Source organism: Temnothorax nylanderi, unplaced genomic scaffold (assembly GCF_030848795.1).
Source record: "Temnothorax nylanderi isolate EJ_2023f unplaced genomic scaffold, tnyl_v1.0 TNYL_tig0034_pilon, whole genome shotgun sequence".
NCBI classification, from domain to species: domain Eukaryota; kingdom Metazoa; phylum Arthropoda; class Insecta; order Hymenoptera; family Formicidae; genus Temnothorax; species Temnothorax nylanderi.
This window is the reverse complement of record NW_027249096.1, coordinates 8,673-25,085: the sequence shown is the minus strand read 5'-3', so window position 1 is coordinate 25,085 and position 16,413 is coordinate 8,673.

Genomic DNA, 16,413 nt, shown 5'->3' with positions numbered 1-16,413 from the left:
TTTACGAGACATTCGGCGGATTGTAGCTTTGCGCGATCGTACATCTGTCACGCAATCGTTCCTTTGTCCTAGTGTAACAAACAGCCGTCGTGTACGGTTAATGTCAGGCGTGCCCGTGCAAAGTGCTGCGCGGTCGTCGTATTCCGGTAATTAATGCACGTGCGATTGTAATTAACCGCGCTTTCGCGATTGGGTGCGCAGACAATGGAAGAAAGTGATGAAGATCCGAAAGGCATCGGACGACGGCAAAGCAATCATGGAGTGAGTAATTCATTATTTATTTGTATATATATTTGTTGCTTGAAAACATTGAATAAAAAGATTCAATATACGCAACAATCTCTTTCGAGATATTAATTATATTGGACGCTGTTCTAATTCGTATGTACCTTAGTTCAACATAGTTCCCGCGTTACAATTTTACTGTCATATCGATGAATAATACTTTATTAATTCTCGGTAATGGATCTAATTCTGTTAAAAATTTTCTGAAAGATTTTATTATCTATATATATATAATATACGTAACGTATAATATATCGGACAGAAACTATGTCGGAGATTAAAATAATATCTCGCAGATCCATTGCCCTAAAATGAATGAACTAGAACGGATTAATTAGCCGAACAGGTTAAAGTTTAATTCTGGAATATATAATATGAAACTGTCGATATATATATATTATGTATAACATGCGGGCGACCAGATACACATACATACATACATACATAGATACATACATACATACATACATTCTTTTGTTATAAAATAGAACTTGTTCTATCGATTATTCATTGACACATTTCAGTATTTTACGGAAATTACATATGAAAATACAACTAATTCATGAGTATAGATAGAAAAGTGGAACCTTATGTGGAAATAAGAAATATTTTATAGAGCGAGCTCAATAAGTAATGATAAGATAATTTTTAAGACAAAATATAAACTTACAGTAAGTGAAATATTGATGTTCTTAAAATATATCTTCTATTTTAAATCTATTTTATTTTATTTCGTTTATAGTATTTTCATATTGTTTCTGAAATAGACGATATGTATTGATTATCTATATAATGAATCTCATTATTAGAATTAATCAGTTACACGTTTTAAAAATAAAACATCAAATATTTTAATCAGTTATATTGTTATATTAAGACACTTGATATTTTTAAAATAATTCCTAATGTGCTATAAATAATTCTGACCGCATGTAACGAGATTCGTAATAACGAGAGATTTATATTGACATGGAAATTCATAAAAGCGTATATGCATATCGAGAATATGAAAAGTTTATATTGACAGTATTGTGTGGAAAGTTTATTATTTCTTTCGGTTCTCACGTCATTTCTCGTCGGGCATATTATCAACCGCGGTGACATATCGAACTTCGAACACGTTACTAGAGGTAACTGACCGAAGTTTCTTTTAACTCTTGTAACTCTACGCTGATTTACAATTCGACACTTTTGCCATGTTAGCTCTAAATATCTCATACACTTTCGAGATGACAATCGAAAGAGTAATAATCACAATTATACAGGACTACGTAGTATAGAGAGAATATGTTCTCCTACACTCTTCGATAGTTCAAATGTGTGCGTTTGTATAATATAACAACAATTTTTATACTGAATTATATCGTACAAATTAGCCGCAAAATAATATGCAGATAATGTACTTAATTTCTGATCTTATTTTTTCAAACTGAATAAAATTTCAGAAATTTATCTCGAAGTACAAAAACATTGATCTTGATTATACGCATATTTAATACATCACGTTTAATTGTAATGTTTGATATAACATTTTATTTACATTTAATATTTAGATTATGTATTTTGAGAATTTAACGCTTACTTTTTAAATTCGTAAAAATATCAATTATTATTTAATATTTAAAAGCAGTTTAATGTTACTTCTGCATTTTAATGCATAAATATATTAAGAAAGATTGAAATATTGATATATAATACAAATAAAGAGGCAGATCTGACAGAAGTAATCGATCATCTACTTAACATAAGTACCTACAACTTTTACATTCGAGATAAAAGTACTCGATGTTGTGAGTGTCTCGCGACAATTATACTTTAATAGTGTCAGATTTCACATGAGTAATCATTTCGCTCCTCAGCTGGGGATACGATTTCAGTTAATCTCGTATTAAAATGTCGCTATTGAATATCACTTCCCAATATAAAATTTCAATCTAATAATATCTCATACACTTTTGAGATGACAAAATTGAAAGAGTAATGACCACAATTATACAGGACTATGTAGTATAGAGAGAATATACGTTCTCCTGCACTCTTCGATAATTGAATAGTTCAGTAGTATACATATACATATCATTCATACATATATGTGGCGTTCCCTTAATTATTGGTATCGGCCATCAGCGCCATGAAAGTTCATTTTTGGCGTATCACAACTTGACGATTGCTCAGCTTACCAGTACCAGCAGTACCATCGTAAAATACGTCGAATATTGCTGGCACTGTCGGTCGCGCGCTATATTTCGTGCTGTAATCGCGTCACTATGTGAACTCGGGGAAAATTCGCGAAATTCCGACCGGTTGCCGGGATCAAACGTCAAAGCTCGGTTCCCATACCCAACACGGCTTCTTCATCCGCGCTTGCACGCGGGTGCATCGCAATCTCCGGATCTATATACGCGAACCAACCCTCCGGGGTACCCTGAGTAGCGCTCGTTGCTGCTCATTGCGGATACGTTACGATTTCGCTCGCACGTGAAGGGTAGCCCTACGGGAGTTTTTAGCGGAGCCCATCAGCAAAGACGTCAAACCGGGACAAATGAGCGACCGAGGCGCAATTTTTTATATGATACGTGAGATCGTAGACAGTTATTCGAGACACGAGCGAGTAAGCGAGCATGCGGGAAACGTCGAACCCATTCTCCTTTCGACGATAAGGGGTAAATCTCGTGGCGATGCTTAGAATCGTGCAATTTATTCTTGTCGACTTACAGATCGTAGGGATTAAGCATCCTAAGGAGATTCAAAAACAAACTATTTTTCTTCGAATATAAATATTTCACAGAAAGAACGGTTTTGCTGAGGTATCTAAAAATTTAGCTAGATACAGATCTGAAAATAATTTTGTTGCACCATCAAATTAATTATGTAGAACACTCAAATTAATTGCTAAAATGTCAAAATTTTTTACAGCATACTTTAGTGACCTATTGTTATTTTGATAGTGCAACAAAATTATTTTCAGAGATCTGTAATCTAGCTAAATTTTTAGATACTTCAGCAAAACCGTTCTTCCTATATTGATAAGGCCTGACAGGTATACGTAATGTAGAATAAAAAAATACTTTTTTAAAATGTGACCAACAAAAAATAGGTTAATAATATTCTATCTATAAAGAAACAAATTGAATAAAAAAATATATTAACGAAAAATATATGTATTCACATTAAGTAGAATTTATTTTTAAAAACAAAGTAGTTTTCATACATTTCTTGTAGCGTGGAAAAAAAGAGAATAAAATTACGTGAACAAATTTAAAAAATTGGAAAAATGATTTATAACAGAAATGTATACTTCCATAATTATACTATTCGTGAAATGTGATGTGTAAAGCGCACGAACGCATACTAAAAAAGATCAAGAGAGAACTATAAATTTCCTTTTCTGCAGCATTGATGTTTGCCTGCATTAGGCCATATTCGAACGGTTTATTCTCAAATATATAAACTTAAAGCTGCGATTTTATACACAATTCTGAAACGCGAAGTAGGGTAGGTAGTCCATCAATGAACCAGTTGTACACTATGAACCATTGCAATATTTCATAAATGTAGTGTTTGCTAGATTGTGCTTGTTGTCATGCAACGACTCGCATTTGAACCTCTCTTCGGCTCCCCAATCGGCCGGCAAATCGCGCGAAGGACGGCCGTTTGAGACCACATTTTGTGATTTTTGGGTGACAAACTAAGTTTTTTTCGTAAGTTTTACGTATTTTTCATGTTTTTGTTGTTATATATATTATTTATTTTATTATTCTATAATTTTGTGTGTATATTTTGCTTTATAATTCTGTAAGCAACTTTCTTCTATTGCATTATTTTACCGTATTTTTTGAAGATTATCATAAAAAATGTTAAATGATCTACAATGAACCATTTTGTTTTGTACTACATTTATCTGTGTTATAAGTCTTATTAAACTGACTAGTTGTTACAATAAATAATAATCTAAGTGAGCAAAAGTCTGATTAAAAATAATAATTTTGATTGTAAGCTTTAAATAATGAAAACATGACATATATAATTAAGTTAGCTTTAATTTAAAGTCATACTATCCTAATCTTACTTATCATGTCTTATAATTATCTCTTCCCTAAATAAACATTTTAAAACATAGTAAAACTAAAATAACACTAACAATTCACTGTATAAAACATGTGGTTTATTGTTAAAAATGGCTAGGTTTATTGTGTACACACCCCTGTACACAATAAACCATTTGACATTGTTTAAAAAAAATCGAAATTGTGGCTAAGCTTTAAAAATGACTTATAAGTCATCTTATACAGTATGTAGCCAACTAAATTCATGAACTGTATGCAAAAATACAGATCTCCAACTCAATAATTGAGAGAGATATAAGCCTCTGAAATTTACATGGTTCATTGTTGGACTACCTACCCTATGTTATGAAAAACGGAAAATGTCGTCCGCGAGACAGGCCGGCAGTACAACCCGTCATTCGATGCTCAACGTGACACCGCGCGGCTCTCTGAGAAGCTGTAACGACATAATTTAAGCTCGTTAGCAGACAGCGCTGGGTGCTCGAACGCCGACGTCGCCGCCGCCGCGCTCTCGAAGTTCGTCAACCTAATTCAACGGCAGTTTACTCCCGTTTATGCTCGCGCTCGAGAGCCGCGCCGAGAACGGAATCGTCCTCATTGGGCGGCGCGTCGTTTCTACATCGCTCGCCGGAAGAAATGGCGTTTGTCAGCCAGTAAAGCCCGTTGTCTCTCGAACGTGCGAAATCCAGGATGACGAACTTTCCAGCTACGGCGTGACCATTTGGCCGGTTTTTTTTGCCGTCTGATTCGTGGAGAGACGACGTTATCTCGAGAAGAACGACCACTCACCCCTAATCACGGCGGATTTCCGGATGCCGTTTTCTCCGACTGCGAGCCGAGCGTCGGCGTCAGGTGAGAAAGAGATCTCGGGGGCTTCCCTTGGCCCGAACTTGGCGCGTAAAGCGACGCTTACCATTGACTGCCGCAAACAGTGGAAACTGTTAAGCGAACGCGCGGCACGCATGACAAACTTTCACATTCTGCACTAAAACGGCACGGAGCACTTTGCCACCGCCGCGCCGTGCCGCGTCGCCACGCTTGGCACGAGCAAAGCGCAATTATCATTAGCCGCGGCTCAGCGAACGCTCATGAGTTGCCTAATCAGTTAACCGCAATTAACTCCGATGTATAATTAAAAAATGAAACTGCATGGACAAGCGACAAAACGATGTCCACACACCCGCAATTCGCGTTATCTGCTAATTTCCATTAACACATTCGATACATGTATATTCTATATATACGCTGGAATGTTCCAGTTTATAACCTGTTAACAAAGTTTCACAAAGCTTCTAAGTTTTTAATTTTCTTTAGCGCGACGTGTTCATCGAAAGGTGAGAAAATCGTGCGTCGTGAAAAAGTCGACTCTTCACTGCGCATTCTACTTTTCCTTCTTTCACTACGATTCTTTTGCGATTCTCTTTCGCTGGCGACTCGTATCGACACAAAAATATTTGCGTATCGGACCGATTCGGATTTCAGTCTTTTACGGTGGCGTTTTACGGACGCGTCGAATATCACGTGACAAATAAGACGAGTATTGCGTCCACGCAGAGAGGCGAAAGGTTTTCAAGTGGAGAACAAACGGTACAAAGCTCATGGTTGCCGGAGTTTCGAGTTGCGCTGAAAATATTGCTCCACGTTTGTTGTGCTTTAACCGCGTTATCGATTTATCATTTGGTCGGTTTTATAAAGCTAAGGTTTGGCATCGTGCTATTCATTGTACGTTATGTTTCTTAAGAAGTCGTGTATCGTACGTGCCGCGCAATTAAGCGTTCTATCTTAGGCAAATCGGAGCGAGAACGGATTGTAATAGCGCGCTCGCTATGCGGATGATGTTTCGTGCTGATAAGTGCGGATCAAGTGTAATTGCGCGTTTTACTTTCGTCGTGATGCCAAACCGTTATTCGGATAGCCACGTGAACAGATATAATCTGCCTTTTTCATAATGAGCAATTGCTACATATATGAGAGCAGAAGTTTTTTCTTGCTATATTTAAATTAAAACTATAATTAGCGAGAAACCTCCACATGAAATTCGCTATATATCTACGTACGTATTAAAACCAACACACGGTAAAATTCCCTGCTAATCGAGATGTACGATATATTGAAATAGTTAAAACAGACGCTCGGTCGATCTCGCGAAGTCTAGTGTTGATCTTGCAGTCACGTATTAGACTAACTGAGATATTCACGAGATAAATGCGACGAATTTCCCTTCGCTAATTTCCGGCGAAGAACATATGAGACTTTCACGATTATTTCACGACGCCGGGGATGCAGTCGGAGATGAAATGGCCGAATCAATTCCTCGCGTAACATTTAATGTTTACGAAGATATACGTAAGAAATGTACGCGTTTATATTACAGCAAGATTCCATTAATATGGCATTATGTTCGGAGCTGGCGGTCGATATGGAATTATTCAAGAAACCGACCAGGCGAGGATCGCTCTGCAAGCAACTACCGGGACACTCGCTTGTCCGACCGAATTTGCGCAGGGCCCTGTCCGTTTACCGATTAGGGGGACTAAGGGACGAGCGAGGACCGGCCTTCGATCCGTGTAAAGCCATTTTGGCGAACCCGCTCTTGGACGGTCCGCTGGCGCGGCGGTCGTCTAATCCGGGCGCAACAATGGAGCTGCATTATTGCGTGCGATGTTCATTTCGTCGGTGTGAAGACCTTCTCTTTCTCTCTCTCTCTCTCTCTCTCTCTCTCTCTCTCTCTCCCCCCGTCCGAGTTCCTCGTTAAAGATTGACGGCGTTCTTCGTTATTCACGAGCGGTGTGTTCGTCCCCGCGCAATCACGTGACGTTATTCCCAGTGACTCGTCGAAGATGAGATCGCAAATGATGGTCCGATGATCCGGGGGGCGGTTTACCGACTCGATGTTTTCTCAATTCGCGAATAGACACCGTATCGCGGAGTGACAGGTAGCGAGGGAGTGACGGGAGGGGGGGAAGAAGGATGGGTATATAAGAGGGCTACGGAATACGATAACTGGGCGGATCTCGATGCCGCGCCGTTCGAACAAGCGCCGTTGATCGCGCGAAAGTTTCCCCGATTTTCAGTCGGTATTTCTTCGATGCCGCGAGTTTGCTTTTCTTTCTTTTTTTTTTATATCCATCAGCGTTGTGACGTTATATCGCGATATATAATATTCCCAACAGGAACGCCTCTGGATCAATCCACTTGACACTTGGCTTTCCGAACTGCTTTCGCTATTGCAACCGCGGCTGTCTTTCCGTCACGGCGTTATCGCCGATCCGATTATTACGAAAGAACGAAGTTGTCGAACCGAAATGGATATCCCAGCGCGCTTTTACCCACTAGAAATCGAGAATTGGTTCTGGCGATGGGAAGGTATAAAACTGTGCCATATTGAAATATTTTATCTTACTCTTGTTTCACCAAAAATCATATATTTGGTTAACGAGAATTTTTTCGTGCAAAAATATCGGTCAGTTCAATCGAAATCATCCATTCAAACACAGTCGACGCGAAATTTCAAGTTTTAAAGCGGAAGAGTAACGCTACGCGATTCGAATCTGGTTAAAGTATGAGTCTCTAAGACCGCTTGATATTACTAGGATTAAGCAGCTTCGCAGCTTGGCTTTGCGGATTTGTTCGCTAATGAGGTGCACGCTTCGTATTCCCTATAATTGCGTACCACTGTTTGTAGTTCTAACGATGATCCTTCATGGTTGACTGTCTTTACGAAACTCGAGGACCCATGCGTGGGTACTGCCGGATTATTCTGTCGATTAGTTTGCATGCAGATTAAATCCAATCAGGATTTACGTGCTATGGAGACAACTTGAAAATGATTTCATATTCAAAGACAGAGGATATCGAATTATTTGGTTAAATTGAATGGTAAGAATAACAAGAATTGAGCGAAAGATATTAGAAAAGGATAATGCTTTCTATCATGGTTAAATATTTACAGATTAAAAAGATAAACTTGACACAAGATTGAAAAGCAATAAGGAAAAAGCAATATAGCCTAGTTGTTGTGATCCAAATAGAAATTTATTTTATTGAGTTAATTTATATACTGTTCCAAAACTGATTTTGAATCTTTTATAAAATGGAACAATGCATATCGAGTTTTAAATCAAATCTTAGAATTTCTCGAATAGAATAGGAGCTATTCTATTTGAAGTTCGGCACTTGAACACTACATTCCTCTTGAGAACATAACTTGTTATATCATACAAATGACGGTATATCGAATTTGGTCACGTTGAATTTCCATGCGGAATTTCCATTTTATTTTCAGACAAATTTGATCCTTTCGGATTTTCTTCGACACTACGAAACGGCTCCCCTCTTATTCCCGTAACTTGAATTGATAACCACGTAACAATATGATAACAGCTAAGAGACTATTTATTCTCAATAACTCGCTAACACTGCTTTGCTGATGCGTACTTTAGAAGCCGAATTCACTTGCACAAGTCAGCTTTACGAACTTTCGTGAAGTATCAAACACTGACCTACATACAATATGCCTGAGGATACTACCTAAATACGTCAAGCCTTTCATATAAGCATTATTCTGGAAATGATATTTTCTTAACTACATTGTTGAAGCGTTTAATAATGTTTGCCAAATTAAATTTGAAAAAGATGCATGTAGATATTGCGCTGTTTAAATTTGAAATAAATTTTGCTTTAACAAGATTTTAATTAAAGGTTTTTTTTTAAGTGATAAATATTCTAGAACCGAATAAATGATAATAATAAACATTTGAAATAAGTTTAATTGGTTAAAGATTTCATCGAAATAGGTGACAAATCGTTTCGACATTGTACATATATTCTCGACCACAATCGAATTCCGAATTCGCGAGACATAGAAAGGCTAAATGCTTTCCACGTGCACCGCAGACGTATACGCTGCCCTAAGAATTTCCTTATTAAATTCTAAATAATCTACAAAAAAGGATCGTTCGGACAGGCTCTGATAGTTTGTAGCAAAGCATTAATGTACACGATGCTTGAATGCATGCATCCCATTACGCAACGTAATTTTGATTTCGCGAATTGTATGATAAAATTCCGTCGAGCGCACATTAATATCGACTTTGTAACGTGTCATTGTGATACGCGAATTCTTCGTCAAGTATCTGGAGTTTTGTGTGATTCATAGTACATAGTATTCTGAACTCGATTATCTCGCGAACGCGAGTTTGCACGATGCTTCTCGACGATATAAAATCAATATCAACGAATTCGGAGTGTACAAAAATGTACCACGTATTTTTAGAATAGAGGAGATTGGGGCTGGTTGTTACAGGGGTAAAATGATACAGTTATAAAATGTAAGTTCATGAAACCATCTAAGAAACGCTAACGATTGTGAAATGTATGATTATTTAGCTTCAAAATGCGTTTATCGCTATCTAGCGTTTCTTAGACGGTTTCATGAATCTACTTTTTATAGCTGTATCATTTTATCTTTGTAACAAGCGGCCCCAGTCTTTCCTAATATTGTAGTTATGTCAATAATCTTCAATAGTATTTAAATGCAAGCGCAGTAAGTACTAAAACACGTGAACAAATAGAAAGTCGATTTTTAACAAGACTTTTCGTCAGTTGAGATATATTTAAGTTAGAAACTAACAAAATCTTCACCTTTGAAAAAATTTGAGATTTATATACTTTTTGTTAACGAGCGCGCTCTCTACTACAATAACAGGCGCTTGATGCGGCTCTCGGCTCTCTACACTCTACTAACAGGTCAAGTTGGCTTTATACATATAGCTGCAGTAAGTTGCAGATTTAAGTATTCAAATTATGTCAAGAGTTGCTTATAATATGCTTTGAGATACTCTTATTTTCAGTATATTCTCTTTAGAATTAAAAAGATCCGTTTCACTATTAAAAACAGAAAGACATCGTCAATATTGCATTTAAATTATAGTGTTAAAAATTCAACGCGTAACGAAGAGAGAGACACGTCGCGAATTATTATTACACGATTTTAATAATTTTATAATAATCTTTATGCGGTTTTCCATCGATCGTCCACTCTGATAAAGGACGTGTAGAGTCTCGACGGACTTTATTGGAATCTAGAATATCAGCAATTAAGCAACAGAATTCAGGTCGACCCTATAACGCCCGATTAGTTCGAGATTGAATACGTTTACGATCCTTTGACGCTCGGTCGAGCGGCGCTCATTGCGGATAATCACGACGCTAATTTAGCGATGAGCCAGTTGATCGTCAACAGTCATCATATTAACGTGTCTACTTATTAAGTTACTAAAATCGATATTCGTATACACAACCATCGATTTAGCCTTTGCGCACTGAATTCAACATTTAATACTCCCATAATTAATATTATTCTCGATTCTCGCTCGATATTCACTTTTAATCTTTCTAACCGTAACCTACTTTGTGAAAAGAAAGATCTAAATATTTTATGATTTTTAATTTTTTACATGATTATTGATAAACTTAGTCCCGATCCCGAATAGCAGGAAATTTATTATAAATGTTTCTCACATTTAAGTGCCGAGAATGGCTATTAATTTCTGCTTGACGTTTGAAATATTGTAGGATAAATAAACCAATTCTAAAAGTGGTTTTTTAACGTAATATTGATTAAAATGTATCTTAGGACAGCGCTGCATGAGATAGTATTTGGTATAATATTTTCGAGGTTCAAATATAGGTGATAGGTATGATTTTTATCGGAGAACATCCAAATTAATTTAAGCTAGTTTCAATTGAATTTATATGTCACTAGCATAAATACAAACGTCGTGAGATATAATAAATTTATATATTGCCAGTCAGCGTCGATTATTACTCTCCTGTGATAAATACAAAATATATAGGTAACCAAATTAACATCAGATACGTGCTTAGCAAAACAAAAAGACAACGATGCATGCTATGTATGTTTTTGGACATTTTTCTCATGTACTCGCTTATTCTAGACGTTTGTTTCGAGAACACTAATGTGACACTTTACAACATCGTGTTACGAATCGTGACGAATCAAATGAAATATTTCGTGTCCGGATCTTATTACCTCTAAAACATGTTGATACAATTAATAAGCATATTCGCGAATCACTAGAATCACGATAAGCAAGCACGCGTGCAAAATTTCGATAATGAGCGTCGTAGCTGCGAATACGGTAATTTATCATCATGTCACCGTGCGTCGCATAGTTTCCCCGTTGTAGCTTATTAAAGAACACTAACTTTCGCGAACGATGACGAAACAATGACAAAACTGAACTTTATCTCCCTATTTTCGTCAGTTATCCGGAATTGCTTCGTCAGCATGGTACGAAACAGTGAGCAATTTTCGCGACACAAGCATCAATCGAGCTTCCAAAAACCCAAAGTTAAAACAATGTCATCAGATATTAATGAGCATTCAGGCCTTAGCATGTAACATATTTAAATACAGCACTGCGCCAGCTCAGGTTGCCGATGGAAGCGACACTTTCATATTAATCATAATAAATTTCCGCGTAAACTCTGTCCCTATTGAAAAAAGCAGTTGCAACGGATCGATAATGTGCCTTCAGTACAGTTGGTTTATGCACGATCTTGAGGAACCTTTAAGTTTTCAGCGCACGAGGACAAATGACGGCATCGCATTAATGTTCTCTCGAGGTAGATTTTGAAATTCTTACGATGAAAGAATCTCGAAGGAAGCTTATAGAACTTTCGTCTTCACATTCAATTTTACGACATAATAACGTTAACTAAAAATAAAATAAAATTGCACATTCTTTAAACTTTTTTTTAAATACGCATATTTTTTTCGTAAATGCAAACTATTGAGTCGATAGTTCAAAACAATTTCCTAATTATGCTATGAATTAGAAAGAGAAAATAAACATTTTTGTCAAATCATAAAATAATTCAATAAAAAAGTACAAAGTACAATTGGAGGGGTTAAAGCCATAGTGGTGTAAGTCACTTTTTTTAACCTATCGAGTTAAGTTCATAGATGCAGTCTACATCACATGCAGATATGTTGAAAAAAGAAGAAAAAAAAGTGGTCAAAAAAATTGACTTACACCACTATGGCTTTAACCCCTCCAATTACTATTACTATTTAAATCTTGAAATAATGTTAATTGGTCTTCGTTATCAATTATTGATAACGAACATATTTGACAAAATGTGTGATCTTATTAGATTTCATTGTTCTTAATTTGAAGATTTTATTTAAATATCGTATCGAAATATGTATAATCGATATTTCGATATACATATTTTATTTTTTCTTTCATGCACAAAATTGCTTTTTCTTTATTTGTGAAATTTCAGAATTACGAGGTTAAATTCTATCGCAAAAACTATCTAACATCGCTTTTGCACAGGCAGACGAAGGCGCGAAATTGCTTATACTATAGATTTCTGAAACACGTATATGAACTTAAATTACCGAATGAGGCTAATCTACTTACCGATTACAAACTTCGTCTACGTGTGACGCCTAGATAAGGCCGCGGGTATTCAAAGCGTAACACCGGGGATTCGTGCGTGACACAGCTCTACCCCTCGCAAAAACGTTAGCTTCGAAGCGCGATACCATTAGCAAGGAAATGATCCTGTTACTTGCCGGACTTGGGTGGCGGGAACGGCTTCGGCTTATAATCGCGAAACGGACGTTACGTTAATGCGGTCTTAACACAAATCCTGTCGCCATAAAGAAAGCTTAAATTCCATCTTTGTAGCCGATTTAGCATAATATTCTCGCCTACACGCGGTATACTCTCCGACAAATCCGATGTTAGCAAACGTCTCCAATTATAGTAAACCTTTTGAAAGTAGAGGAAGACGAAAGGATTGTCCTCCGATTCGTCGAGGGTAACTCGGCGGACGTCTTGTCGCTATACACAGCTGAAATCTGATTAAATACGAGACAAGTGCGTCGTGCGCGTTCCTCGGTTCCCTCTCCAGACAGATTGAACTACTGTCGAATCTAATTCCCGGTATCATTAATTACAATTAAGGTTCCCTCTTTCTCGCTCGTGGGAATGCTCGACCGAAAAGAATCCGACGGTTCGTGACGGACGTGCTCACGCTCACGAAGGCTGTTAATTCACGTTGTTATCGTTACAATAAGAGTGGCTCTTAATAGAGAATTTAGCTGATGCATTCTTCGGAATAGCGCCAGCTAACGAGATACGGAACTTATCAACGTGGGGGCCGCGCGTAATCTTGTTAACTGATTGATAATCTCACGCGAGGTTTATCTTTACGGAATATTTAAAATAATAATAAAATGTTAATTGATCCGTTAGCTTTTGCTTCCTTCGCTAATTATTTAACAATATTTATCATCATTGCGAATTTAACAATCGGCAATACTTTTTCGGCCGATGCGTGATTAGAAAATAGAAGATCAAAGCATATCGTATGCATGAAAGGAACCTGTGGTGCTAAAAAAAAAACACGTTTCTTACATGCAGCCGTGATAAGAATTCCGATAGAACATAATCAAAGTAGCCTCGGGAGGAATTGCTCCGAAATGAATTCACGAAATTCATTATGCGAACTATGAATACCAATTTTGTTTTCTGCAATTATGCTAAAAGAAAAAAGGGTTGATATACAAATAAAAGACAGATTTCATGTTTTTGAAAAACATTTATTACTTAAAATTAACTGTTTTTTTTTTCCATCATCTAACGTTGCATGGACAACAAACAATTAACTCATCTGAAGATTGTAAATAATCAGTTAAGAATTATATTATTTGGGGCAGTAAACACCATGTATTTTTAAATGTACCATTTGAGTGCATGCGCGCGCGCGCGCGCGTTGAACGGATTTTAGCTATTATCTCTAACATGGCTGTTAAATTGTAATTGCATTTATATCACAGCGTGCACTCTCTCTAAATTTTACAAATATTACATTTTCGTATTCTGCTAATCTTTTATCTTATTACACGCTTCTTTAAAATGTTACAAATATTTTATGCTGCTTGCGATGATCTTATTAACAAAGTCTGAAGAACAGCAGCAGCATTGGATACGAAGCAAATGTTGTAACTCTGTCTTTCCTTAAATTACATAACAGTGTATACGTGCAACATCTGAAAGATATAAAGTGTAGGAAATTCACAAACTGCTCAGCTTGCATTGCAGATACTGTCACCTCTTTCCTCTCTTTCTCTCTTCTCTCGCCTTTTGTACTGTTGCAACTTTGCGATTAGTGATTTTCGCCACGTGATATGTTTGCATGAAAATTCATTGAGTTTATTCCGAGTCAATCAATGATGAAAGTAAATGCGGAAGATTTATACCTCATATGTACGTAAAATTTTCTGTTTTTTTCTCAGTATAATTTGAACAATTACACATACGCTGAATACTCAAAACAAATTCAGTGCCCCTGCTCTACTTTGTCGGTACAATTTTGCCTAGAGCACTCTCACCATCCCCCTTCTGTGTAACTTCTGCATTTCTCACCCCCTCCCCTTTCTCTCTCTCTCTTTCTAGACCGTCTTAAATTATGTAAGAAATAAACAGCAGAGACGTTGGTCGCTACCGTATATATGCTGTTGCGAAACTTATACGCGCCTCTGCCACGTGATTAAACTGTGCTCCAGGTGTTCCGAAAGATTTTCGCCATTTTCGCGCTGTATATGTACTCTGTATGTGTATTCTGAAAAAGAACACGGTGCATAGAGTTGGCACGGAAATTACTTCACACATTTAACTCATTTAGTCGATGACTGATGCGATAAAGTTCTTTGCCGTGTTCGTGTGATTCACGCGTGATAATTATATCGCTCGAAATTAATCATTGCTGTCGTAACGTATATATATAAATAATGATAAGTCCATAAATCACGCGACACGATCAATATTTTACTTACAATGCGCGCTTCTCATTTCTTCGCCGTCTCTTTCATTCAAACGTGATTGAAAGAAGAAAAGAAAGGATTTATCTCTCCTGCCAATAAATACGCCTATAATATCAATAAGAAGGAATGCAATAATATAAAAAAAAAAGAAAGGACCTGATTTAATTCTTCTTTTATGAAAGTTTTCTATCTTTGATAACATTCGCTTGCGACTAGTGACTTTGTGACGATTACATGTACGAAATCTATCCTGATTTACATTTGAAGAGATGCTTTTTCGACCGAGAAGTCTCATTGTCGTGGAAGGCTGCTTTGCATTCGAATTGTATGTCACTTTCTGTCTGTTCCGAGAGCTGGCCTTCCTTGAGTTTTTTTTTTAATCATAAAACGAAGTAAGAGCGATGATCCTGTTTATTCTCTTTGTGATTATTCTGTCTTTGTTCGCAAAAACATTCAATCTTCCAGACAGTAATATTTTCTCTAGAATAATCCTATATTATAAAGATAACGCATTGCCACGGTCATTACAATTACCCGCTTCGCGGCAATTCATTATTGGTAATATCGAAGTGCTGGAACGATTTATGAATGATGGGTTTATGCACTTTACTGGCATACCTTTGCATATTCTAGCATGCGTAATTGACAAAATTGCGGTTAATGTATGTTCCACAGCTATTGAATAAATTTCCGCGTCGAGCACGCGTAACAATTAAATTTACTGTGCGATAATTATATTAGATTAGAATATTAAAATTAAGCCCTTTGACGTATTTACACGTTCGCGCTTACAGGCTTTTATCGGGGATGACTTCCCAAAGCCTTTCATTTTGCGCCTACGCAGCAACGTAATCCCTTTCTGCGCTCGCGTTTGAAGAACAAAGAATTTAAAATACGTGAAACAGTTTTAAATTACCCTTGGCTTGATACCGCTTCACCGGTATCCTTTAGCTCCCGAGAAAGCGTTACGCTTACCTTAATGTCCAGGAATCAAGCGAAAACGTGCCCGTTGCGCAACTCTCGGACAACGAACGCTCGGCGCGCATAAGCTAGCCGGCAACTATTTTTCCGGGAATGGCACACAACTGGCCGCGAGCGAGCGAGCGCGCGTCATTGCACGGCAGAAATTTCATTAGTACCGTGTTGTAGTATCCTCGGGTGATTTCCCGTTGTCGGTGGAGAAATATGAAAACACCG